The sequence below is a fragment of the Lissotriton helveticus genome, chromosome 1_1 (genome assembly GCF_964261635.1).
Source record: "Lissotriton helveticus chromosome 1_1, aLisHel1.1, whole genome shotgun sequence".
NCBI classification, from domain to species: domain Eukaryota; kingdom Metazoa; phylum Chordata; class Amphibia; order Caudata; family Salamandridae; genus Lissotriton; species Lissotriton helveticus.
The window spans coordinates 1,862,153,473-1,862,180,797 of NC_136057.1; the positions used below are offsets into that span (position 1 = coordinate 1,862,153,473).

At 47.3% G+C, this 27,325-nt stretch overlaps 1 protein-coding gene across 3 annotated transcripts in view; it reads left to right on the forward strand.

The window, feature by feature from the left end:
• LOC144754069 (flavin-containing monooxygenase 5-like) overlaps positions 1-27,325 on the forward strand; it is a 413,291-nt gene that overhangs the window by 102,104 nt on the left and 283,862 nt on the right. The window contains exon 1 of one of the 3 annotated variants that reach the window (XM_078641606.1): positions 26,128-26,241. The exons of the other annotated variants lie outside the window; for them this stretch is intronic. The gene's annotated coding sequence lies outside the window, so the exon portion shown is untranslated. Of the gene's footprint in view, positions 1-26,127; positions 26,242-27,325 lie in introns of those variants that run through there. 3 annotated transcript variants of the gene reach the window in all.

A 27,325-nucleotide genomic window follows, 5' to 3' on the forward strand; every position in this document is an offset into this window, starting at 1 on the left:
AGGTGTTGTCCCAGTGAGCGCAGGCTGCGCCGGGGAACATACCAGGTCAACAATGGGCACAATAAGACCGGTCTCCTGGTTTTAAGGATCTTAAACGCCATGACGAGGGCTTTAAATTTAATCCGGGAGGCAATCGGGAGCCAATGCAGTCTTCCAATCGTTGCTTTGACAGGGCATCTGCGAGGGAGCCCAATCAGAGTTCTCGCTGCCAGGTTTTGAACCCGTTGGAGTCGCAGTACCTCAGCTTTGTTAGCACCCAAGAGTAATACGCTGGCATAGTCCAAACGAGAAATAATCATAGCTTGAACAATAAGCTGACGCACTGCTGGCTCAAAATACTTCAGGATAGGTTTTAGGCCTCTCAACAGGCCCACACAAGTAGCTGCCACTCTCTTTGTGTGGGTCTGAAAGCTAAGTGAGGAGTCCATCCACACTCGCAAGTTCTTAACTCCCAAGTTCTATATTTTCAATTAATGTCGTAGTATATAAATTGTTGCACATCCACCTTCTATCCAAGATGGCTGGTGGCGTTAGTTGTGTTCCAGTGTAGGAAGTGACTGCGATAGAGCTTCTGTTCCAGTGGCGCTCTTGGGACACCTCAGATGCTCCTTGCCCTAGAGCAGAGGTCTTCAATCTGCGGGGCGCGACCCCCAGGGGGGCCATGGAGTCCCGGGAAGGGGGCCGCACATTTCCAGGCCTCACTACTGTCTGGTATTTAAAATATGTAAAAAGGAAAAAGACAACCGTCCGGGACACTTTGATGCTTCAGCCAAAGTTAATTAAGCCTCCTGTGCTGTGAAAGGAAAAGGCCAGGCAGACAGGTAAAACAATCCAGGGTGCCTGCTTGCCTGAATGAAATGCAAATGTGCACGTAAATCTGCAAATGTAAAGGGTGCTTGGGAGCGGTTCTGGCTTTATCTGCTCAAATCACTCCAAGCATTGAGATGGCAGACTTGTTTTTTTAGTGGTAGTAGGAAGAGTTAACAGCTGGGCTGTGAAGTGCATGCTTTTAATCAGAATTGCATTTACACAGCGCTTAGCACCACTGAGGTGATGCTGAAGGGACAGTTATGCAGAAAAAAAACAACTGCATTACTTATGGTCTTGTGGTAACAAGCCCCAGCCAGGCCTACTAGTGCAAGGGATTCGCTCTTCTCTGCTTAGAGTCCTTAGACCAATAATAAGAAGTTGGCACAGAAACTGGAATAGAAAAGACAGAGTTTATTAAACCTCATGAGATGGAACTACATTCACACAACACCCTTTGGTATAGTATGAGGTAGCACACTGACTAGAAGGAGTTTGGTCCTTTTATACCCACACAGGGGCTGAAATGAAGGCAGTACAAGGCACAAAGTGTTGGTTTCAAATACATATAAGGTCATACAGCGAGTGTGCTAACAACAAGTGGGAAGGGCTGAAAGGTAGCTAATTCTGGTGGACACATCTTGACAGTTACAAATTGGAGACAGCTGTATGCTCAACTGAGCATGTGCAAAGCAGAAGAGGATAAATATATCTTGTCTCTAGGCAGATTTCAAGAGCAGTTAACAGGAAGGTAGGACAGAGCACATGGCAAACAAAAATGGCAGACAGAAATACAAAATGGATTCCGTAAAACGGACAAGATAGTCTCTAAATACAAGATGTCTTCTGCTAATGCTTAACCTAATCATTGCTAAATTACGACAGACGACCATTTCAGCATTTTCTGAAGACATTCGTCTGTCTAGGGTAATCTGGATCTGCATCCTGTACATTGATGTTCATTATCTCAGTAACTTCACTGTTTAGCATTTGTTGTTCTTTTGTAATATTTCTTTTGGCAGGTGTACAAGCAGTGATTCACATGGAGCAAATCATGGGACCACATTGTATACAAGTGCAGCATGTAAATAGTATCACCAGTAGTATACATAGAATAGTCAGTAGCTTTCAGCTCCAAGTAACAAAGATTGTCCATATCCAGTTTGAAAATGTCCATGTACCAGTCCCTGGGTGAATGTCTGCAGCAATCTTATGCAGCTTGGAGATTGCGTCATAAAATGAAGGTGAGTGGTCTGGTATAAAGACGCAGCAACTGCTACCGATGATACGGCATGCACCACCTCGATCAGCCAAAATCACGTCGAGCACCATCCTATTTTGGAGTGCTACAATTCTTGCAATTTGCAGTTCTTCCGTAATGTTCCCAAGTGCCTTAGCTGTCTGATTGGTGACAGCTTCCACAACACGAGTCAATCGTCTGATTTTTCTGCTCTCAATGCAGCACCCACAAAGAAAAACAACCCCGAATTGAAATCGACATATTATTGCAGAGTGGTGTCTGTCTGGTCAATCTGGTCAGTACTTGTTGTCCATTTATAGCTATTCTTAGAAATATCATTGTACAGTTTCAGGTCAAGATGATATGATGCAGGTGCTAAAAACACAGGTGGTAACAAAAATGATATGTAGCATACCCCTGACGATCCAACAGGTAATTGATAATATCCTTTATTACCCACACAAAGTTGGTGTTGTGCGACAATATAAAACTATAAAACTACTATTATTAACACTCTGAATGTTCAGCGTAGTTATACATTCACTTCGTCCTACAGGAATTCTCCCAGCACTGCCAATACATACATCTGCTTTTGCTCTTGTTACAGAAATCACAAAGGGTCCAATGTTCTTCATATTCCTCATATTTGTGAAGACATATGGTGTCGAAATATTGTCCGGTTGGTATTCACCCCATTCCCATTTAGCCCCTTTAGCTTGAGGATAACCATTTTCATCTTGGTAACATTCTTTATTTAATTGAAAAATGATTCCACCTACTGAAGGCTTTCCATAAGCAAACAAAAGGGCATACCAAGCTTGACATGAACTATTTTGAGAAAACGGTAGAGGAATAAAAGGTGTTCCTCCTTTCTTCTGCTGTGTAGGTATCATCCCATATACCCAACAATTGGTAGTATTTGTAGCATTATGAGAATGATGCAACATCTGAATGTATGTGTTATTCAGATAGGACTGTCGATGTTTCTGCTCATTATAAGGAAGAGTGTAATAGTAGTGTTCCAGTGGAGCTGGAGTAGTTGCAACAAAAAGCTGGCGAGCAGGAACTGCTTTCTCAATGAACCAAGTGGTTATTGCCAAATCCACCAGGGCAACAACAAACCCTACAGCACAAATCATTTTCCTATTCATTTCAATGACAACGATGCTCGATCTTTCTAAGAACCTGTTGAAAACAATCGTTGGAGCTCTTATCCCTTGGGTAGCCGTTGATTTCTTCACCACGGGCCAAGACGGGTGTCACTACACTAATGCAGGGCTGTTCCCCCCCCCCCTTGCCTCATTGGCTTTCCGTTTCACAAACCCAGGGTGGTAGCTCAACCAGTCTCGTTCAAAACTGCAGATTCTTTCCTCAGTCTCAAATTGTATAGCTATGTTCCAGGAATCGTGTGGTCCGGGAAGACTTCCGTAGACTCGTCAGATGAGATAGCTTGATCTTTTTCCGTCTCCAGAATTTCTTGATGGTCAGTCAGCGCAGCAGGTTCCACCAAGGCGGGCGATACACACTTGCAGTGCGTGGTGTGGAGCCAATTCTTTGTGTTCGTCACTCGAACTGCTGTCCTTGTAGCCAACAGCACCTGCTCCGGACCTCGCCTCCTCGGCTCCAAGCTGTTCGATATGTCGAATGCTTTTATCATCACGTGATCACCGGGACGGAGGTCATGGGTCTCACCTGTAGATCTGTCAGGAAGAGCTTCTCGAACCTGTTGATGAATAGAGGTCAAACTGTCAGTTAATTGTGCCAAATATTCATTCAACAGAACACAAGGTACATCATGGATGGGGCGTGGCTTAGGAACTCCCCAAATGTTCATCGGTCTTCCAAATATTACCTCATACGGTGTAAGACCTGATTGTGAGTGTGGTACTGATCTTATGGATAACAGTGTCAAAGGCAATGCATCCGGCCACTTTAGGGACGTGGAAGCCAGTATTTTCGCCAGCTTCAATTTTAAGGTAGCATTATACCTTTCCACCAATTCTGCTGATTGTGGGTGGAAGACTGTATGGAATTTCTGTTTGATCCCTAATGCTTTCATGACATAATCAACAACTTGCCCAATAAAATGAGGTCCGTTGTCACTTCACAAAATTTTACAAACACCATACCTAGGAAAGAATTCCTTCAGAAGCACCTTTGCTGTGGTAGGATATGCCTCTATCCATTTACTGAAGGCACATACCACCACTAGGACATATTTTAGAATATTGCAGCGTTCAAGCTGGATGTAATCCATCTGCAAAACTTCAAAAGGTGCGGTTGGTGTAGCAAACCCTCCTCTAGGAGTTTGTGTCCCTTTTCCAGGATTGTACTGCCAACAGATCAAACAGGACTGTACTATTCTTTTAGCTGTGCTGGGAATTTCAGGATGCTCCCTGACTTGTGTAAGCAATTTGGTTATTGCTAGAGCTCCAACATGTGCCAGCCCATGTGCCATTTAAACCATAGGTTGTAAATAGGCTGCAGGCAATTTCAATGTATTCATTTCTTTGTTACGCCAACAACCCTCATCGTCTAACATTCCTTCTTTGGACCACTGCTCAAGTTCTTCCACAGAGGCAGATCTCTGTATATCCAATACTTCCTCACTAGCATCAGGCCAACGCTCAGCTTGTGATTTTACTACGTACATAGATGTAGTTCTTCGCTGTATTGCTGTTTCACGAGCTACACGATCTGCAAAGGCATTTCCTTGTCCTATTTTGTCAGTGATCTTCTTGTGTGCTCTACACTTCATAATGGCAACTTTCTTCGGATAGGTAAGTGCAGTCAAAAGATTATGTACTAATTCTCCGTGCATTATCTGCATCCCGTGGGATGTAAGAAAGCCTCTTTCCTTCAAGAGTAGGCCAAAATCATGAACCACTCCAAAAGCATAGCGGCTATCCGTGTAAATGTTCACACATAAACCTGTACTAAGCTCACACGCTCATGTCAAAGCTATTAGTTCAGCTGCATGAGCCAACTTCTGTGGTATGCGAGCTGTTTCCATTACTGTCTCAAGTGTGGTGATTGCATATGCAGCTGAGGTTGTGCCATCCGGTAACTTTAAACAGGACCCATCAACCCACAGTTCCCCATCAACATCTGTAAGGGGCGTATCTTGCAAATCGATGCGACCCTTTGTCTATTCCTCAGTAAGGAATATACAATCATGAGGCTCCTTTGATTGAGACTGAGTCGCAGGATATGGCAACAAAGTGGCTGGGTTTAGTGTAGCACACCTCTTCAATGTAATATGAGGTGCTAACAGTGTCAATTCGTATCCTGTCAAGCGAGCACTAGTTAAATGCTGAGTTTTAGTCTGATTCAAAAGGGCATCTACTGCATGGGGTACTAGCACCATCAGTTTGTGTGACAAAACTATCCCTTCACTCTGACGTATGGACACAGCTGTTGCTGCAACTGAACGAAAACATCCAGCCAACGCACGAGCAACAGGATTAAGAACTGCAGAAAAATATGCACAGGGACGCTGCTTGTCACCGTCTGTCTGTACTAAAACTGACAATGCACATCCATCTTTCTCGTGTACTTAGAGTGTAAAGGCCTTCGTGTAATCTGGTGTGCCTAACACTGGTGCAGAGCAAAGAGCTTGTTTCAACTGGCGAAAAGCATTTTGACATTCATCTGTCCAAGGAAGAGGAATCAGAGTGTTCTTAGTCAAAAGTGCTAGCAAAGGTTTAACAATGTGTGAAAAACCCAATATCCATCGCCTACAAAAAGAAGTTAAACCAATAAATGCATAGACATCTTTCTGGGTGGAAGGTTCTGGAGTGTCTAAAATTGCTTGAATGCGATCTGATGTCAGTGCACGGCCCTCCTTAGACAGAAGGTGTCCTAAATAGGTCACCTTCGGTCTACAATATTGCAATTTCTTCCGTGACACTTTATGGTGATGTGTCGTAAGAAAAGAAAGTAAGGACAAAGTACATTTTTCACACTATACACAATGGGTCGCACTCCGACTCCACCCACCAGCAGGTGTGCCCCAGGAGCATCATGGTAGATGCAGTCTTTGATAGCGTGTGCGCTATATCGAAACAGTGTGTAATAGCAAGGTTGCAGCACCAACTCTGGACACCGGTGTTTCGGAATAGTTGTTCCTCGTCAGCAGAGTGTAGGTTATTCGGGGTTAGCTGTGCAGGCTGCCAAATGTTCACAGGTTGATACCTCTCACGGCGCGGGTGCGGGATCCGAGCTCGTCAGCTCTAGCTCGAGGGAGCCAATTAAATATACACAATGGGTCGCACTCCGACTCCACCCACCAGCAGGTGTGCCCCAGGAGCATCATGGTAGATGCAGTCTTTGATAGCGTGTGCGCTATATCGAAACAGTGTGTAATAGCAAGGTTGCAGCACCAACTCTGGACACCGGTGTTTCGGAATAGTTGTTCCTCGTCAGCAGAGTGTAGGTTATTCGGGGTTAGCTGTGCAGGCTGCCAAATGTTCACAGGTTGATACCTCTCATGGCGCGGGTGCGGGATCCGAGCTCGTCAGCTCTAGCTCGAGGGAGCCAATTAAATATACACAATGGGTCGCACTCCGACTCCACCCACCAGCAGGTGTGCCCCAGGAGCATCATGGTAGATGCAGTCTTTGATAGCGTGTGCGCTATATCGAAACAGTGTGTAATAGCAAGGTTGCAGCACCAACTCTGGACACCGGTGTTTCAGAATAGTTGTTCCTCGTCAGCAGAGTGTAGGTTATTCGGGGTTAGCTGTGCAGGCTGCCAAATGTTCACAGGCTGATACCTCTCACGGCGCGGGTGCGGGATCCGAGCTCGTCAGCTCTAGCTCGAGGGAGCCAATTAAATATACACAATGGGTCGCACTCCGACTCCACCCACCAGCAGGTGTGCCCCAGGAGCATCATGGTAGATGCAGTCTTTGATAGCGTGTGCGCTATATCGAAACAGTGTGTAATAGCAAGGTTGCAGCACCAACTCTGGACACCGGTGTTTCGGAATAGTTGTTCCTCGTCAGCAGAGTGTAGGTTATTCGGGGTTAGCTGTGCAGGCTGCCAAATGTTCACAGGTTGATACCTCTCACGGCGCGGGTGCGGGATCCGAGCTCGTCAGCTCTAGCTCGAGGGAGCCAATTAAATATACACAATGGGTCGCACTCCGACTCCACCCACCAGCAGGTGTGCCCCAGGAGCATCATGGTAGATGCAGTCTTTGATAGCGTGTGCGCTATATCGAAACAGTGTGTAATAGCAAGGTTGCAGCACCAACTCTGGACACCGGTGTTTCGGAATAGTTGTTCCTCGTCAGCAGAGTGTAGGTTATTCGGGGTTAGCTGTGCAGGCTGCCAAATGTTCACAGGTTGATACCTCTCACGGCGCGGGTGCGGGATCCGAGCTCGTCAGCTCTAGCTCGAGGGAGCCAATTAAATATACACAATGGGTCGCACTCCGACTCCACCCACCAGCAGGTGTGCCCCAGGAGCATCATGGTAGATGCAGTCTTTGATAGCGTGTGCGCTATATCGAAACAGTGTGTAATAGCAAGGTTGCAGCACCAACTCTGGACACCGGTGTTTCGGAATAGTTGTTCCTCGTCAGCAGAGTGTAGGTTATTCGGGGTTAGCTGTGCAGGCTGCCAAATGTTCACAGGTTGATACCTCTCACGGCGCGGGTGCGGGATCCGAGCTCGTCAGCTCTAGCTCGAGGGAGCCAATTAAATATACACAATGGGTCGCACTCCGACTCCACCCACCAGCAGGTGTGCCCCAGGAGCATCACGCTATCAAAGACTGCATCTACCATGATGCTCCTGGGGCACACCTGCTGGTGGGTGGAGTCGGAGTGCGACCCATTCTGTATATTTAATTGGCTCCCTCGAGCTAGAGCTGACGAGCTCGGATCCCGCACCCGCGCCGTGAGAGGTATCAACCTGATAACACTTGGCAGCCTGCACAGCTAACCCCGAATAACCTACACTCTGCTGACGAGGAACAACTATTCCGAAACACCGGTGTGCAGAGTTGGTGCTGCAACCTTGCTACAATACACTGTTCGATATAGCGCACACGCTATCAAAGACTGCATCTACCATGATGCTCCTGGGGCACACCTGCTGGTGGGTGGAGTCGGAGTGCGACCCATTCTGTATATTTAATTGGCTCCCTCGAGCTAGAGCTGACGAGCTCGGATCCCGCACCCGCGCCGTGAGAGGTATTAACCTGATAACACTTGGCAGCCTGCACAGCTAACCCCGAATAACCTACACTCTGCTGACGAGGAACAACTATTCCGAAACACCGGTGTCCAGAGTTGGTGCTGCAACCTTGCTACAATACACTGTTCGATATAGCGCACACGCTATCAAAGACTGCATCTACCATGATGCTCCTGGGGCACACCTGCTGGTGGGTGGAGTCGGAGTGCGACCCATTCTGTATATTTAATTGGCTCCCTCGAGCTAGAGCTGACGAGCTCGGATCCCGCACCCGCGCCGTGAGAGGTATCAACCTGATAACACTTGGCAGCCTGCACAGCTAACCCCGAATAACCTACACTCTGCTGACGAGGAACAACTATTCCGAAACACCGGTGTCCAGAGTTGGTGCTGCAACCTTGCTACAATACACTGTTCGATATAGCGCACACGCTATCAAAGACTGCATCTACCATGATGCTCCTGGGGCACACCTGCTGGTGGGTGGAGTCGGAGTGCGACCCATTCTGTATATTTAATTGGCTCCCTCGAGCTAGAGCTGACGAGCTCGGATCCCGCACCCGCGCCGTGAGAGGTATCAACCTGATAACACTTGGCAGCCTGCACAGCTAACCCCGAATAACCTACACTCTGCTGACGAGGAACAACTATTCCGAAACACCGGTGTCCAGAGTTGGTGCTGCAACCTTGCTACAATACACTGTTCGATATAGCGCACACGCTATCAAAGACTGCATCTACCATGATGCTCCTGGGGCACACCTGCTGGTGGGTGGAGTCGGAGTGCGACCCATTCTGTATATTTAATTGGCTCCCTCGAGCTAGAGCTGACGAGCTCGGATCCCGCACCCGCGCCGTGAGAGGTATCAACCTGATAACACTTGGCAGCCTGCACAGCTAACCCCGAATAACCTACACTCTGCTGACGAGGAACAACTATTCCGAAACACCGGTGTCCAGAGTTGGTGCTGCAACCTTGCTACAATACACTGTTCGATATAGCGCACACGCTATCAAAGACTGCATCTACCATGATGCTCCTGGGGCACACCTGCTGGTGGGTGGAGTCGGAGTGCGACCCATTCTGTATATTTAATTGGCTCCCTCGAGCTAGAGCTGACGAGCTCGGATCCCGCACCCGCGCCGTGAGAGGTATCAACCTGATAACACTTGGCAGCCTGCACAGCTAACCCCGAATAACCTACACTCTGCTGACGAGGAACAACTATTCCGATACACCGGTGTCCAGAGTTGGTGCTGCAACCTTGCTACAATACACTGTTCGATATAGCGCACACGCTATCAAAGACTGCATCTACCATGATGCTCCTGGGGCACACCTGCTGGTGGGTGGAGTCGGAGTGCGACCCATTCTGTATATTTAATTGGCTCCCTCGAGCTAGAGCTGACGAGCTCGGATCCCGCACCCGCGCCGTGAGAGGTATCAACCTGATAACACTTGGCAGCCTGCACAGCTAACCCCGAATAACCTACACTCTGCTGACGAGGAACAACTATTCCGAAACACCGGTGTCCAGAGTTGGTGCTGCAACCTTGCTACAATACACTGTTCGATATAGCGCACACGCTATCAAAGACTGCATCTACCATGATGCTCCTGGGGCACACCTGCTGGTGGGTGGAGTCGGAGTGCGACCCATTCTGTATACATTTTTCACACTGCTCAGGTGTATGAGCTGCCAACAAGATGTCATCGACATATTGTATGAGAGCCACTCCTTCAGGCAAAATAAAGGAATCAAGTTGTCTTTTTAAGGCTTGACTATAGATACTCGGACTCTCAGTGTACCCTTGAGGAACTCTACAAAATCTGTATGATCTGTTATTTAAAGTGAAATCGAACAAATATCGGCTATCAGGATGAATAGGAATCGAGAAGAAAGCGTTCTTCAAATCCACTACTGAAAATGTAGTTGCTGTTGGAGGGACCAGAGTAAGCAATGTCGTTATGTCAGACACTACAGGGTACTGTGGTACTACAATCTTGTTGACTTCTCTCAAATCAATGATAAATCTATAAATCTTAGTGTCAGTATCTTTTTCCAAAATGGGAAGAATCAGACTATTGCAGACATTATAAGGAACTTCTTCCACCACTCCCACCTTAATCAAATCTTGTACAATACGTGTAACTGCTTCTTCTCCTTCTCAAGAAATTTTATACTGAGGCAATCTCGGCAGTATAGCACCCTCCTTGACACAAATATGTACTGGTAGAATAATCATTTGTCCTACATCGGTGTGTGAAGTAGCCCACAAAGTACTAGGGAGTGAAGCTATCGCAATGTCCTCTTTAACAATACAAGATCTCTCAATCATGGGGTGGTTGTCATTTAAAATAACCTGTACTCCTTACGGAGAACATCGTATCGTGGCCCTGAAATATTTGAGCATGTCAAGACCCACAATGTTGTCTGGTGTATTTGGAGAAAGCAAAAATGGACATGGAGCAGTAAACTCATCAACATGGAGTGCAAGTGGCTGTGACAATGGGCTAAGGGAAGATGTTCCATCGAAACCTACCGATGTAATAGTTAAGCCAGACAAGGGAGCCCTTGGAATTAAGTGTTTAGACAAGGCGCTACGAGTAGCTCCTGTATCAACCAGAAACTGATCAGTAGAACCCAAAACATGTGCTGTAACATAGGGACCCTTCTGATCTACTGGAACTTCAACTGATTCCTTACCCCAACCTAGGCAATTCTATGCATAAGCAGAATCTTGCAAATTAGACGGCTCATAGTTGGACATTTGATATTGATTCCGTCTGTCAAAAGTATTAGCCCCCTCTTGTCCACGTGTATTAGCATCAAACCTAGCACAATCATTTGTATTTCCTCTAGGCCCTGAATATCCTGAACGATTTCTCATTTGTCCCCGACCACGTCAACCCTGCTGAGCACGTAGCACTGGACAATTAGAAATCCAAAATTCGAATTATCTGCAATATGCCCACTGATCAACAAACAAATCTACACGAGGATAGGGAGGAAAAGACGACCCATAAGATCCACGTCCACCTCTATTATTACCTCTAGAAGGTGGACCATAAGCTTGAGCCATCATAACCTTTGTTTTTAACTCTTTAGATTTTTTATCCTCCTTACTTTTAGCTTCTAATTCTTGTGGTTCATAATACTGAGCCATAGTTAAGAGAGAAACCGGAGAGGAGGTAGTCCATGAACTTTCACTCGCCTTTAGGCGACTAGCTATTTCTGGCAAAAGGTTTGTGACATATTCATCGACAAACAGATGCCTACCCGTGTCATCTGTCAATGACTGACCACTAAAATCGTGGAATGCTTCTTCAAAGCGTGTGAAGAAGTCTGAAACTGATTCATCTATATTTTGCTTACAAGACGCTAACATAGTCCAATCTATCTTTTTAGGGGGAATAATCGTCTTTAATTTAACCAAGATAGCTACTGGAAGATCTAAAATTAGCTGACACGGTTTCTGTGCAGGTTCTCTATCTTTATCTAATTGTTCTATATCTGGCCACAATGCCCCAAATACCACATGATCATCAACTTTACGCACAGTTCTCCACATATCAGGCGGTAAATTTAATCCAAAAAACAAATCAATGTCAGACAGGGTCATAGTACAAGAACTAATGGCACCCTCAATTTCTTCATAAAAGGCTGTCGGATTCTTTCACGGATCAGGCAATGCATTTTTAAGAGCCATGACATCTGCATTATTCCAAGGAGTGTAAACCCAATTATAAATAAAGTACCATTTCGCGTCGACAGAAGTCTTATCATCACTTGTGCCGGTTCCTTTAGGAGGAACATTTAAAGGTGCGGCTTCCCGCATAGGTTTCACATTTACAACATTCTTATCTGTTTCGAGCGTCGGAGCTCGTGCCATGTTGATTCTAGATGTTTGTGCAGCTGGGTCTGCTGCCTTTTTCTCCTCCAGCAAACGGACTGCCTCATCATGTAGTTTAACCAAGCGTCTGATCTTGTCAGCCACCTGGGAGAAGACAAAAGAACCTTCACGTAATTGCTTACAATCAGCTGCTATATGAAATTAAATGAAATAATTCTTATCATGCGCTAACTTAGCCCAGATGGGCGTCAAGGCGCCTAAGTTAATGTGGGGGTTAAGGCCTCTTCACAGCAGCATTCTCTCATTAGTAGGCACTCTTAAAGAAGTAGGTTTTGAGGGCCTTTTTGAATAGTTCTAATGAGGGGAGAGTTTTTATTTCGATGGGGATAGAGTTCCAAAGCTGAGGGGCACCCACAGAGAAAGCTTTGGCTCCCCATCTAGAAAGTTTTATACGGGGGACAACAAGCTGACACAATCCCGCAGAGCGAAGATCTCTAGTGGGAACATAGCGCGTAATAAGAGAGCCAATGGCACTAGAGGAACCTTCTGTCAGCGCTCTGTAGGTCAAACACAGAATTTTAAAAAAGATTCTGTGCTGGATAGGGAGCCAATGAAGGTCCCTCCTAGCTGCAGTGGCAGAAGAAGTTTTCGGAAGGGCCAGAACAAACCGCGCTGCAGCATTCTGAACAATCTGCAGGCGGTGTAACAGGCTCTTGTTGACTTCCATATACAGAGAGTTGCAGTAGTCTAATCTCGAGCCTACCAGGGCGACTGCAACCTGTTTGCGCGCCTGGGGGAGAGATACCCTCGAATTCTATTCAATACCCTAATCACACCCCAGCAGGTGGCCACGGTCCTGTTGACTTGAAGGGATAGAGAGAGCGAGGTGTCAAAAATTACACCCAGGTTTCTGGCAGATTGGGAGGGAGTGGGGCAGATGCCAAGAGAAGGAGGCCACCACTCACTAGACCAAACATCTTGGTCCTTCCCAAAACTCAACACCTCCGTCTTTTCGCCGTTCAGCTTTAGGGAATTTATAGTCATCCAGTCTGCCACATACTGCATGCAAACCCTAAAACTGGCGGCAGATGTCTTTACGGAGGAGCGAGCCAGTGATACCATAATCTGGGTGTCATCAGCGTAGGACACTACCTCCATCCCCTGAGATATTACTAGTCTTGCCAGGGGAACCACGTAGATGTTAAACAGGGTTGGACTTAAGGCCGACCCTTGTGGCACCCCACACTGCAATGACTTAGCAGGGGAGAGGTAGTTCCCAAGCATCACTCTCTGCTCCCTTTCCAACAGAAAGGAATTGAGGAGACTCAGGGCCGTCCCCGTGACACCAGCTTCCCTAAGCCGAGATGTAAGAATGGCGGGGGGACAAGGTGTCGAACACGGCCGTGAGGTCCAACAAAACCAATACAGTGGTTTGGCCTGAGTCTACTTTGCGTCGGATGTTATCGACCACACAAGTAAGGGCGGACTCAGTGCTATGGTGTTTTCTGAAACCGTGCTGCGTGTTATCGAGGTATTCAGAGGAATCAAGGAAGAGAGACAAATGAAAATTCAAATGCGCCTCGAGCATCTTAGCGGGGGCAGGGAGAAGGGAGATCGGCCTAAAGTTTTTCAAAAGGGCCGGATCGAGGGAAGGTTTCTTAAGCAGAGGTTTCACAGTCGCCTTCTTCCATACAGAAGGAAACGAGCCCTGGGTAATAGCCTTATTCATAGTCTCAAGCATAGGAGGAAGAAGGCTATTTCTACACTCTTTCAGTTTTTTGAGAGGTAGAGGATCAAGAGGGGAAGCAGATTTAGTCCTGTCAAGTAACAGGTTAAGTCCTTCAAGGGATAGGGATGGAAATTCCATAAGTAGGTGAGAAGGATCTTTACCTAAAGAGTCCAAACTGGAGATGACAGGCGGGATAGATTGATCCAAAGCATGACATTGGGCTTCCAAAAAGACATGTATGTCCAAAATTTTGCTATGAAAGAAGTCAGAAATGTTGTTACAGAGTTCTTGTGAACTGACTACGGGATCTGGAAGTTGCAGGGAGCATAAGGTGTCAGCGATTTTAAAGAGCTCCCTGGAAGAGGTAAGAGAGCTGGTGAGATTGGAGAAATACTCCTGCTTCTCTTTAACCACTCTTCGTTTGTATTCCCGAAGTGCTGACTTATGAGCCTCACGGTCATTAAGATTCCACGATTTCCTCCAACTTCTCTCACTGCTCCTACATCCTTGCCTCAAGAGTCTTAGCTCGTCCGAAAACCAGGGTGCCGTAGGCTTTCGACGGGCTACATAGCGCAGAGATGGTGGGGCAAGTTTTTCCACAGCATTAAAGATGGAGTCCATCAGGTCTTGAGCTGCATCAGCTGCATCCTTTGCGGATAGAGATTCGGGGGTGGAAACAAGGGGGGCAAGAGCCTCATCTGAAACATTCCTAAAATTCCTCCTCAGGGAGAATGGCAATGGCATTGGGTTTAAAAAGCCTGAGACGGGCAAAGAGAATTCAAGTGGTACAGCATAATGATCAGTCCAGACCAACGGAACCGGGGGACCAGTAGAAAGCCTGGTATCATTAGAAAATACCCCGTCAAGTATATGCCCAGCCTGATGAGTGGGTCTATTGACAAGCTGGACAAGATCACATGCTTCAAGTGACTCAACCAATGATGTAGTGTCCTTAGAATTAGCCTCATCAAAATGAAAATTAAAATCACCCAGAATGGTGAAGGCCACTTTTCCGAAGTAGGGTTCCAGTATTGTCAATAATTCTGATGGGAAACTGGCTCTAGGACCCGGGGGCCTATATATCAGAATCCCGGTGAGAGAGACCGAAGGGGAAAAAGTAATACAAAAGTAAAATGCTTCAAAACGATCAGAGGTCTTGGTTAAAGGTTTGATCAGACAAGAGAGGGAGGTTTTAAAAAGAATAGCAATACCTCCTCCTCTACGCCAAGATCTGTCGTGCCTGTGAAGAGAATAACCATCAGGAATGGCCATAATCAGGTCATGCCCTGAGGTATCTGAGGCCCAGGTCTCAGTAATGAACACCCAGTCCGGCTGACGGTTGTCCACAAAATCGTGGAAGGCAACATTATGCCTAATAAGAGATCGTGCATTGATTAAAAATCCAGATCTACTGGACGTATCATGCAGTTTACACAAACGATGAGGTATAGTCGAGCCGGTACCGGAGAATACAAAGAGGGCCGTACATGCCCGACATCTATTGGAATACAAGATGCCTTCGGGAAAGGAGCGGTGGAAACACGGCAAAGACGGCGGTCTTAGAGCAAGGAAATCTGCCCTGGAGTACAGCCTGATTCTCTCGTCTGAAGGAAAAGGAGCTAGAGCCGAGTCCAGCCCGACCAGCAGCCCGTCCTCAGCGCGGACGGGCGCAGACGGGCTGAACTCAGGCGTAACTCCGGCGTCAGTCCGGCGTCCCCGCTGCGCGTTACCGCTGCGCGCAGGCATGGATGCCTTTGTACTCGCCTGAGAGATAGAAAGAAGACTGGAGCGCGCAGGTACTGCCCCTTCCAATGTGGCCGCTGAACGAGACTGTGGCCGAGGACCCGCAAAATGCGGTGGTTTCACCAATTATAATGCAGGTAGGATGGCAGTAGTGTAAGTATGCTTGGCCAGAATTAAAATACAAGGGTAAGTGCCCAAAGGAATTTTACAAATAAAAAGACAAACCGGGGAATTAAAAATACAAGCGCTAGCAAATGAGGGCGCTGTAATGAGGACGCTGCAAATGAAGGCGCTACTACAAACGGAGCGCGAGAGCCACAAAGAGCGAGCTAAACACTTTGCCTGCCTTTGTACTCGCCTGAGAGATAGAAAGAAGACTGGAGCGCGCAGGTACTGCCCCTTCCAATGTGGCCGCTGAACGAGACTGTGGCCGAGGACCCGCAAAATGCGGTGGTTTCACCAATTATAATGCAGGTAGGATGGCAGTAGTGTAAGTATGCTTGGCCAGAATTAAAATACAAGGGTAAGTGCCCAAATGAATTTTACAAATAAAAAGACAAACCGGGGAATTAAAAATACAAGCGCTAGCAAATGAGGGCGCTGTAATGAGGACGCTGCAAATGAAGGCGCTACTACAAACGGAGCGCGAGAGCCACAAAGAGCGAGCTAAACACTTTGCCTGCCTTTGTACTTGCCTGAGAGATAGAAAGAAGACTGGAGCGCGCAGGTACTGCCCCTTCCAATGTGGCCGCTGAACGAGACTGTGGCCGAGGACCCGCAAAATGCGGTGGTTTCACCAATTATAATGCAGGTAGGATGGCAGTAGTGTAAGTATGCTTGGCCAGAATTAAAATACAAGGGTAAGTGCCCAAAGGAATTTTACAAATAAAAAGACAAACCGGGGAATTAAAAATACAAGCGCTGGTAAACCGCGAGATCTTTGTTCCTCCTATAGACCCATATCCCTGCTAAATGTTGAACCCAAGGTGTTGGCGAAACTCCTGGCGTCCCGTCTCCTGACGGTCATTAGTGGCCTGGTCCATCCGGATCAATCCGGATTTATCCCGCATCGCAATACGGCTCTGAACCTACGTCGTCTCCACGGCGCGATTGCGAGGGCGGGGCTTCTGACGGAGCCGGCCATTTTGGCATCGTTGGATGCCTCCATGGCTTTCGACACGGTGGAGTGGCCTTATCTCTGGGCGGTTCTTGAGAAATTTGGTTTCGGGCCTGAGTTTATTGGTTGGATCAAGTTACTATACACGGAACCTCTGGCACAAGTAGTGGTGAATGGTAGGGTTTCGGCTCCTTTCACCCTTGGTAGAGGTACACGTCAGGGATGCCCCTTGTCTCCGTTGCTGTTTGCACTCGCCCTGGAACCGTTGGCTGCTTGGCTTCGGTGGGAACCTTCGCTCAAGGGGATTCGCTGGTCTCCGGACTTTGAGGACCGCGTCTCGCTTTACGCGGACAACATTCTTTTATATCTCACCTCCCCGCGTAAATCTCTGTCTGTCTTATTTGACGTTCTTGCGTCCTTTGGTGCCAACTCAGGTCTTGTTATTAACTGGGCCAAGTCCTGTGTGTATGTTCTTTCGGGTGTACTGCCCCCATTGCCGAGCAGACTTCCTATCCAGGTGGTCCAGTCTGGCTTCAAATACTTAGGGATTTTTATTACGTTGGACTCGTCGCTCCGCTTTGAGCGTAATCTCCTCCCCCCGTTGCTTAGATTGCGATTGGACGTGGCCCGTTGGCGTAAGCTTCCTTTGTCTCCTCTGGGAAGGGCGGCCCTGTTTAAAATGATGTCCTTACCGCGGTTCCTTTACGCGCTGCAGAACTCCTATGACGCTATCCTCAAGACCTATTTCCGAGAGGTCGAGAGTCTTCAAAGGCAATTGATTTGGGATGGGCGTCCGCGTATTGCACTCGCGAAACTCACCATCCCTTGGTATGACGGGGGCATGGCGCTCCCAGATATCAAGCGATATTACTGGGCTTCCCAGTTGGCGGCTATTAATCGCGTTATGTTTTCACCGGGTCGGAATCCTGCGTTCGAGATGGATAGACTCCAGCTTCCGGGCGGGGACTTTAATAGAGCGCTTTATTCTCGCTCGGCCGGGCGCCATCTTGTGGGCCCGTCCAGGACTGCAGTGACTGTGTGGCGAGCCGCGAATGTGAGTTTGGGATGGGAGGATCGCCTAACGCTGGCGACGCCGCTTTATGCCTCGGAACGTTTGGGCTGTCTCTGGTCTACCAAGGGTTTCGACCGCTGGGATATGATTGGGATTTGTAAGGTGGGTGATATGTGCTAGAAGGGTAGTGTGAAGTCCTTCCAAGCCCTCCAGGCGGAATATGGTTTGAATGGTAGGGAATTCTTTCGTTATCTGCAGGTCCGGCACGCCCTCGCCTCGGTTTTTGCTCCTGGTGAGGCCCCGCCTGAGTCTTCCCCCCTCGAAGACCGTGTCCTTGATGGGCATCTTCCTGATAGCACTATTTCCCTGATCTATAAAAAGCTGATTAATAATCGGGCGGACTTATTGGTCCGACTTCGGGAGGCTTGGGTCGGCGATGGGTTGGAACTGGATGACGAGGATTGGCAATCGGCACTCTCTTCTCCCAAAGAGGTTGCCATTCCGGCCCGTCTCCGTTTGGTTCAACTTAAGATCCTTCATCGAGTGTATGTCACGGGTCCGCGTCTGGTGGCGATGGGCTTTTCCTTGGATGGGTTATGCAAGCGTGGTTGTGGGTTGAGTGCTACCTTTTTACATATTCTTTGGGAGTGCCCGGCTGTGGCGGCGTACTGGACTGCTGTGCTTGAGGTGATGACTGCTGTGACTGGTGTGGCCCTGCAGCCGGAGCCTCGACGATGTCTGCTGAATGTGTGGGAACCCACTGACTACTCTGTGGCCCAGACCAGATGGGCTACCCTGGGTTACATGATTGCGAAACGGGATGTTGCGCAACTCTGGGGCGCCTCCAGGCCCCCTGAGGTCTCGAAGTGGGAGGACAACATGGACTGGTCCATGTTTCGTGAGAAGACTGTTTATGTGGCCAGGGGCAGACCCAGGGCGTGGTCGAAGATTTGGGGTCAGTGGAATGAATATCGTGGGGATATCTGTACTCCTCCCCCTGTGGGCACTGCCGAGGTTGTCCTGTCTCCCTAGGCGGGCGTTCCCGGAACCCTTTCATACTCTTTTTGTTGCATTTCCGGTTCTCCCCTCTGCTCCCCTCCCCCCCCCCCGACCTCGTTGGAGCCTCTGGGCTCTGAGTATGTTCTCCTGGTCGTAGACCACCCCCTCCGTCCTTTGGGCTGACCTTCTTTACCGTGCATTCGCCTTTTTAGTGTTTGTTTTTCTTTATATATAAAATAAAATTCAAAATGTTCTGTGATATGTGGGAAGTAATGCTTTGAGCTCGATTTGTGCCTGACCACGGGTGTATATTTTTAATTCCTGTCTGGTGCATTGTTATTAGCGGCCAGCCCGTGAGGTTGTGGGCCCATTCCTGTACTTTTCTATGCTTACTCGAATAAAGGTTTTTGAAGAAAAAAAAAAATAATAAAATACAAGCGCTAGCAAATGAGGGCGCTGTAATGAGGACGCTGCAAATGAAGGCGCTACTACAAACGGAGCGCGAGAGCCACAAAGAGCGAGCTAAACACTTTGCCTGCCTTTGTGCTCGCCTGAGAGATAGAAAGAAGACTGGAGCGCGCAGGTACTGTCCCTTCCAATGTGGCCGCTGAACGAGACTGTGGCCGAGGACCCGCAAAATGCGGTGGTTTCACCAATTATAATGCAGGTAGGATGGCAGTAGTGTAAGTATGCTTGGCCAGAATTAAAATACAAGGGTAAGTGCCCAAAGGAATTTTACAAATAAAAAGACAAACCGGGGAATTATCTGGCTTTACTTCCACCGAATATTTCCTAAATCGCTCAAGAACCGCTCCAGCAAATATCTCGGTGAAATATTTTTGTTCCCTTTCCGACCAATTCTGAATAGTATCTAAGATTTCAGAAGCAGTATTAGTACTACGATCGGCTTTACGCGCCGCAGATCTAATCTGAGAGGAACGTTCAGTATTTAACATTGAGCGAGTGTCTCGGGCTTTATCCTGCTCCGTAGGAGAGTTCTCATCTCACTCATCAGGAGCAGAGGGAAGAGTATATGGAGGTGGACAACGATCTAATAAGAGAGAATCATCTTGGGGTTTATTAAGAATAGGATAAAGAGGCCTACGAATAGCGTATTGGCCATTTACCTGTAACTGACTCTCCCTATCTTCCCTTTCTTTAATTTCTTTAATCTCTTTATTTTTCATTTCTAATGCTTTCTCATGCACACTTTTACGCTGTTCTTTTTCAATCAAGGCCTGTTCCCGCTTCATTCACTCACGCACTTCTTTCTCCCACTTTCGCACACAGTCAAACATGTCTTACCTAGCCTTTCGCTTGAACATCCGTTGCTCCACATACTGAATCTTTCACAAATCAAACGACCCATGCATAGGCCAACGCAACTCAGGATCCTTGCGGGTGTATTTATGCCACAATGTGCTGTACATTATGGAGGAAATACCATATTTAATATACATGTCCCTATTAGGCGTCCCCTCCGGGGGCTTCATCGATTCTTAAATTGGTACCACTACAACAGCAACACATCTTACGAACTGTCCTGGAAACAGGCATGCCAAAAATAGTGCAAAATATGCAGTATTATAATCAAAAGTAGCGCTTAAAGTACTCTTCGTATGTTGCGCCATTCAAATATTCTTAGAAGTAGAGAAAAATCTCCTCATTACCTGCCTATATGTATTGCAACACATATATATACATATTCATAGGACAAGTTCAATATTTGGCCAATTCCATATACAAATGCCACAGTAAGCGTTTCTAAACTACCTTACCAATCCAAGGCGTCAAACTTACAGCAAGTGCCGCAAAACGGCTTTTACCAATCAAATGGTGTCCAGGTTCCTACTGCCAAGTTCTCAAATCGACCAAACGGTCACTGCACGGCGAATCAACAGAAGAGATCTCAGTCGAGGACCGGCGCCACCTGGATGGTCAGATCAGAAAGAAAGGGAAAACGCCGTGGTGCCAAGACTCGGGTCTCCTCCGGCAGTGATCACGTCCAAAGCGAGATTCCAATCCTTCGTCTCGACCAGTCCTTCGGGCATCCGAGTCACCGATGAGCCCCACATTGGAAGCGCCAATTTGTGGTAGCAAGCCCCAGCCAGGCCTACTAGTGCAAGGGATTCGGCCTTCTCTGCTTAGAGTCCTTAGACCAATTTCAGGAAGTTGGCACAGAAACTGGAATAGAAAAGACAGAGTTTATTAAACCTCATGAGGTGGAACTACATTCACACAACACCCTTCGGTATAGTATGAGGTAGCACACTGACTAGAAAGAGCTTGGTCCTTTTATACCCACACAGGGGCAGAAATGAAGGCGGTACAAGGCACAGAGTTTTGGTTTCAAATTCATATAAGGTCATACAGAGAGTGTGCTAGCAACAAGTGGGAAGGGCTGACAGTTAGCTAATTCTGGTGGACACATCTTGACAGTTACAAAACGGAGACAGCTGTATGCTCAACTGAGCATGTGCAAAGCAGAAGAGGATAAATATATCTTGTCTCTAGGCAGATTTCAAGAGCAGTTAACAGGAAGGTAGGACAGAGGACATGGCAAACAAAAATGGCAGACAGAAATACAAAATGGATTCCGTAAAACGGACAAGATAGTCTCTAAATACAAGATGTCTTCTGCTAATGCTTAACCTAATCATTGCTAAATTACGACAGACAACCCTTTCAGCATTTGTTGAAGACATTCGTCTGTCTAGGGTAATCTGGATCTGCATCCTGTACATTGATGTTCATTATCTCAGTAACTTCACTGTTTAGCATTTGTTGTTCTTTTGTAATATTTCTTTTGGCAGGTGTACAAGCAGTGATGCACATGGAGCAAATCATGGACCACATTGTATACAAGTGCAGCATGTAAATAGTATCACCAGTGGCAAACAAAAATGGCCGACAGAAATACAAAATGGATTCCGTAAAACAGACAAGATGGTCTCTAAATACACGATGTCTTCTGCTAATGCCTAACCTAATCATTGCTAAATTACGACAGTCTGGTAATAATACAATCTACATTATGGAAGTTCCACTTTATCGTATAACTATTTGCACAGTTTGTAAAGAAGTCTATCTTAAAATGTGTGTAATGCAAGTATAAAATAATGACTTACACATTCAGAGTACTTTCTGTCACAGGCTGCGACCTCGTAGCACTAAAACTACACAAGTCACTATTCTCCACTGCACCAACCAAATTTTATTCTGTGGTTACACACAGACCTCAGCAGTGCATTAACTAATAGAGGTTTCCTAATATAATACAGTGCATTTCTCACTGAGTAACAACTTTTTAAAATTTATTTTTCATTTAAGCTACCCATTATTTTATATGTAGCTACCTGATGGTGAAAGACATAAAAAATTAACAAAATATTTTGGGGCTTATTTAAGAGAAGCTTGCACCACTGAAGTGTCACTTTATTTTAACCTATGGCGGCACAAGCATCTCAATCATATCTATGAGGTGACACAAAGTCTCCCTGCGTGGCTTTTCATGGCCTCATAGATATGGAGTAAGACATAACCTTGCAAATCGCAGCGTTGTCTTACTCTGTCAACCATGGATTTTGATGCTGCCCCACATTTACAAAACCCTGTAAACCTGGGGTAGCGCCAAAACCATAGGCCTCCCTACAGGAGGCGTAATGAGGAGACATTTTTCATTTCTCCTTGTTTTTTCCTCTTTCCATGTGTGCTGCATTCTTCAGGTCACATAGAAATAGGAAAACGCCTCTCTGGATTGTTTTTGTACAGGAAGATGCCCCTTCCCCCACAAAAACAATCCTGCCTACATTGGCACTAGGCAGCAATTTGTGCACCAACACAGTGGGAAAGGACCGGAATGCAATGTATTTCATAAATATGGTGCCTTCCTGCCTTTTCACACTGGGCTTAGAACAGCGCAGCAAGTAGACTTGCAGTGCTGCCCTACGCCAATAACTCATAAATTAGGCCCTTTATTTTTAGCCACACTTTTGACCACGCCCCACGCTCACTCTCCTTTGGTGTGATAAACACGGTTTAATATTATTTCCCCGCTATGGGAATTGGGGGTGTTTATGGTTGTCAATAGTTGTCAATGATGAGGAGTACCAAGTTCTAGAAATTTGTGTCAGGAGGGGGTCCTTACGCCTAAAATATTTTTACATGGGGGGTCATTGCATCAAAATGTTGAAGACCTCTGCCCTAGAGTGAGAGGCAGACAGCGGTTGACAGTGCGTAACTTTTGCCCCCTTTCACCTTGCCCACCGGTCTTCTTGTTGTAAGATGGCGGTTGTGCCCGGGTTGCACCGTTGCTCTCGGCTTCTACTGCTGGGTAGTGGGGCGGGGAGAGGTGGCCTCAGGTGAGCTCAGGGTCACTGCAGTGTGGAAGGCATAGGGTGCGGAGTATGCTAGGGGGATTAGAGAAGCTAGTGTTTGCACTCTGAGCTTGTTGGGCCATCACAAATACTGTACCGCTTGAGCCCTCACTGGTCCAAACTCTGCAGTCGGTGGCTCAGTGAACTAGTCCATCCACAGTAGGAGCCTGTGTTGGACCGGTGGGTCCACTCAGCCTTTCATCTTTCTTTCTGCTAGACTGTTCATTTCATTTATTTACATTTGTGCTCATTTTTTAAAAACTTTTCATAAGACTTGATCTAACATAGCTGCCCACCATGTTAGATTATTAAATTAAAAATGTCTAGTGCCTCAGTACGCATGTTATGTACATGCATTAGTTGCCCCCTAGAGCCACCCCGCCCCAATGACAAAGCCAATAGTTATCCTAATGGCATTGGTAATGCTTGTTTGGCAATGTGGCTCGGTGTGGATTTTGGGCGGTAGCTCAACCGGCACCCAGGAAAACAAAGCAAACCTGTACATTGAAAAAAAACTAGACAGCCAGAGAATTCCAGGATGGGGTGACGTGTGTGCCTCTCACCAGGTTCTGTTACCCAGAATCCTTTGCAAACCTTATACTTTGTCTACAAAAACACAGTTTCCTCAAAATTCTGTGATGGAATGCTATGGGATCTGAGATGAGGTCCAAACTTCCTTCTACCCAGCATTCCCCAAAGTCTCCCGATAAAAATGGTACCTCACTTGTGTGGGTAGGCCTAGGTCCCCAGTAGGAAACAGCGCAAATTGCAACGTGGACACATTGCATTTTTCCACAGGAAAAAGGACACCTTTTTTTGCAATGTGCCTAGGTGTGGATTTTGGGCCCTAGCTCAGCCGTCTCCTAGGAAAACCTAACAAACCTAACAAACCTGTACATTTTTGAAAACTATACACCCAGGGGAATCCAGGATGGGATGACTTGTGTGGCTATCATAAGGTTCTGTTATCCAGAGTCCCTTGCAAACCTCAAACCCTGTCTAAAAAACACATTGTCCTCCCATTTCTATTATGGAAAGTCCTGCAATCTGATAGGAGCCACAAAGTTCTCTCCACCCAGTAATACCCTAACTGTCCCGATAAAAATATGTAGGTAGGCCTAGTGCCCGCGATAGGAAACAGATCAAAACCTTTTATGGAGACATAAAAATTAGCTAACACAAAACGTCTTGATTTTGGGTCATTTGCGTTTTTAATCCTGGGCTGGGTGGCCATGTAGGGAAATCTTCAAATCCCGGACATTTCTGAAAACTAGAAACCTGGGGGTGGGGGGGGGGGTGTGCAGGGAGGTGTGGCTTGCATGGATCCCCCAATGTTGTCTTGCCCAGGATCCCCTGCAAAATCCCTGTATATTTTCTAATACTAGACTAGGACCCTAGCTCTGTCGGCACCTAAGGCAACTTAGCAAACCCATACACTTTTTAAAGCTAGACATCCTGGGGAATCCAGGCTGGGGCGACTTGTGTGCCTATCACCCGGATCTGTTACCCAGAATCTCTTGCAAACCTCAAACTTTGTAAAAAGAAAAAAAAACATTCTCCTCACATTTCTGTGATGAAAAGTTCTGGAATCTGCAGGGAGCCACAAACTTCCACCCACCCAGCATTCCCCCAAGTCTCCTAATAATAGTGGTACCTCACCTATGTGGGTAGGCATAGTACTTGCGACAGGAAACGGCCCAAAATGCAACATGGACACGTCACATTTTTCCACAGAAAAAGGTCACTTTTTTTGCAATGTGCCTGGCTGTTGATTTTGGACCCTAGCTCATCCGGCACCTAGGGAAACCCAGCAAACCCGTACATTGTTGAAAATTAGACACCCAGGGGAATCAAGAAAGGTGTAACTTGTGTGCTTCTCACCAGGTTCTGTTACCCAGAATCCCTTGCAAACCTCAAACTTTGTAAAAAAAATAAAAACATTTTCCTCACGTTTCTGTGATGGACAGTTCTGGAATCTGTGGGGGGGTACAAACTTCCACCCCCCACCAGCATTCCCCAATGTATCTTGATAAAAATGGTACCTCACTTGTGTCGTTCGGCCTAGTACCTGCGACAGGAAACGGCCTTCCGAAAATGCAATGCGGACACATCACATTTTTCCCATTGAAACTGACCCTTTTTAGGTCTCGGCCTGCGTAGGCTGCGCTTGCGCAGTCTCGCTGGCTAGAAATTTTGTTTTTCAGTATGGGGGCTTGAACCCGCCCCTCTTCTCCATTGGCTGGTTTCCTAAATGGAGGCCAGCTATTGGAGGAGAGGGGCGTCACTCCGTTCAAGCCCGGATTCGGGGGGGGGGTTTAGGTTCTTTCTCTCCTCTTCCCATTAGCTGGAATTTTACATTCCAGCAAATGGGAAGAGGAGATAAAGAAAACACGCCCCCGAATCCAAAAATTACGCTGCGTTTCTCAGAGGCATTTCTGCTTGGCCTCGGAGAAACATGGTGGTGTGCATGGCGTGGTCCGCTTTGCTGCCATCTAACGAGGGTAAGTATCTGCCCTCTAGTGATGCTTGTTTGTTGTTGTTGTAACTGTAGACTTGCATAACGTGTTTTCATTTTTTTTAAATTGCGCTGTAAATGTTGGCGAGTATTTATTTTTTCCATGCCTCTGTGACTTTCTGAGAACACAGTAACCGACCTGCCCTGTTTTTTGGTCTTTACTTGCGGATTTTTCATGGAATTAAATCTTGTGTTTGGAATGCAGGGCACACGGGGTTCTGACCCGGGGAAGAGAGCAGATTGCGGGCTCGTATGCCGAGTTCAGTGCGGTCTTGGAGGGGCTGTGTGCTAAGTCTCTGCTCGGCTCGCACAGCTGGAGCCTCGGGGCTGGCAGCCAGTTCATTCTGTTCTGGACTTGCTTTTAATAACATCAACTTAATCCAAGAAAGACCGATTATCCTTATTTTGCCATCGCTGCGATAGCGACATTCTTTCTGAGGTTGTTCTTTTGCTGCCGCCATTGTTCAGACCGTCGGGCGGCCCCACGGCCGCTGCTCACTGCGTCTTTTAATGCTGTTTCACTCCAGGCCGAGCCAGCCGTCGGTGTCTCCACGCAGTGAAAAGGCGCCAATCCCTGTCCCCACGCAGCATCTGGAGCAGAACCTGACGTCCACCAGCCCGGTGTCAAATCCGCACGGATCTCCCAGGTAGGAACACGTTAGCTGTGCTCGTGTTTTCTTCATGCCTCTGTTCCCTGGCTGTGCTCATGTTTGTTGCCTCTGTACCCTGGCTGTGCGCGTGTTTTCTTCTTGCCTCCGTTCCCTGGCTGTGCGCGTGTTTTCTTCTTGCCTTTGTTCCCTGCCGGTGCTCGTGTTTGTTGCCTCTGTTCCCTGGCTGTGCGCGTGTTTTCTTCTTGCCTCTGTTCCCTGGCTGTGCTCATGTTTGTTGCCTCTGTTCCCTGGCTGTGCTCGTGTTTGTTGCCTCTGTTCCCTGGCTGTGTGCGTGTTTTCTTCTTGCCTCTGTTCCCTGGCTGTGCTCGTGTTTTCTTCTTGCCTCTGTTCCCTGGCTGTGCTCGTGTTTGTTGCCTCTGTTCCCTAGCTGTGCTCGTGTTTTCTTCTTGCCTTTGTTCCCTGGCTGTGCTTGTGTTTTTGTTGCCTCTGTTCCCTGGCTGTGCTCGTGTTTGTTGCCTCTGTTTCCTGGCTGTGCTCGTGTTTGTTGCCTCTGTTCCCTGGCTGTGCTCTTCTTTTCTTGCCTCTGTTCCCTGGCTGTGCTCGTGTTTGTTGCCTCTGTTCCCTGGCTGTGCGCGTGTTTGTTGCCTCTGTTCCCTAGCTGTGCTCGTGTTTTCTTGCCTCTGTTACCTGGTTGTGCTCGATTGTGCTTGTGGCTCTGTGTGTGTGGCTCTGTGTGTGTGTGTGTCTCGGTGTGTGTGTAAGTGTGTGTGGCTCTGTGTGTGTGTGTGGCTCTGTGTGTGTCTGTGTGTGTGGCTCTGTGTGTGTGGCTCTGTGTGTGTGTGGCTCTGTGTGTGTGTGTGTGGCTCTGGGTTTGTGTGGCTCTGTGTGTGGCTCTCTGTGTGTGAGTGGCTCTGTGTGTGTGTGTGGCTCTGTGTGTGTGTTTGGCTCTGTGTGTGTGTGTGGCTCTGTGTGTGTGGCTCTGTGTGTGTGTGTGGCTCTGTGTGTGTGTGTGGCTCTGTGTGTGTGTGTGGCTGTGTGTGTGTGGCTCTGTGTGTGTGTGGCTGTGTGTGTGTGTGGCTCTGTGTGTGTGTGTGTGTGTGGCTAAGTGTGTGTGTGTGTG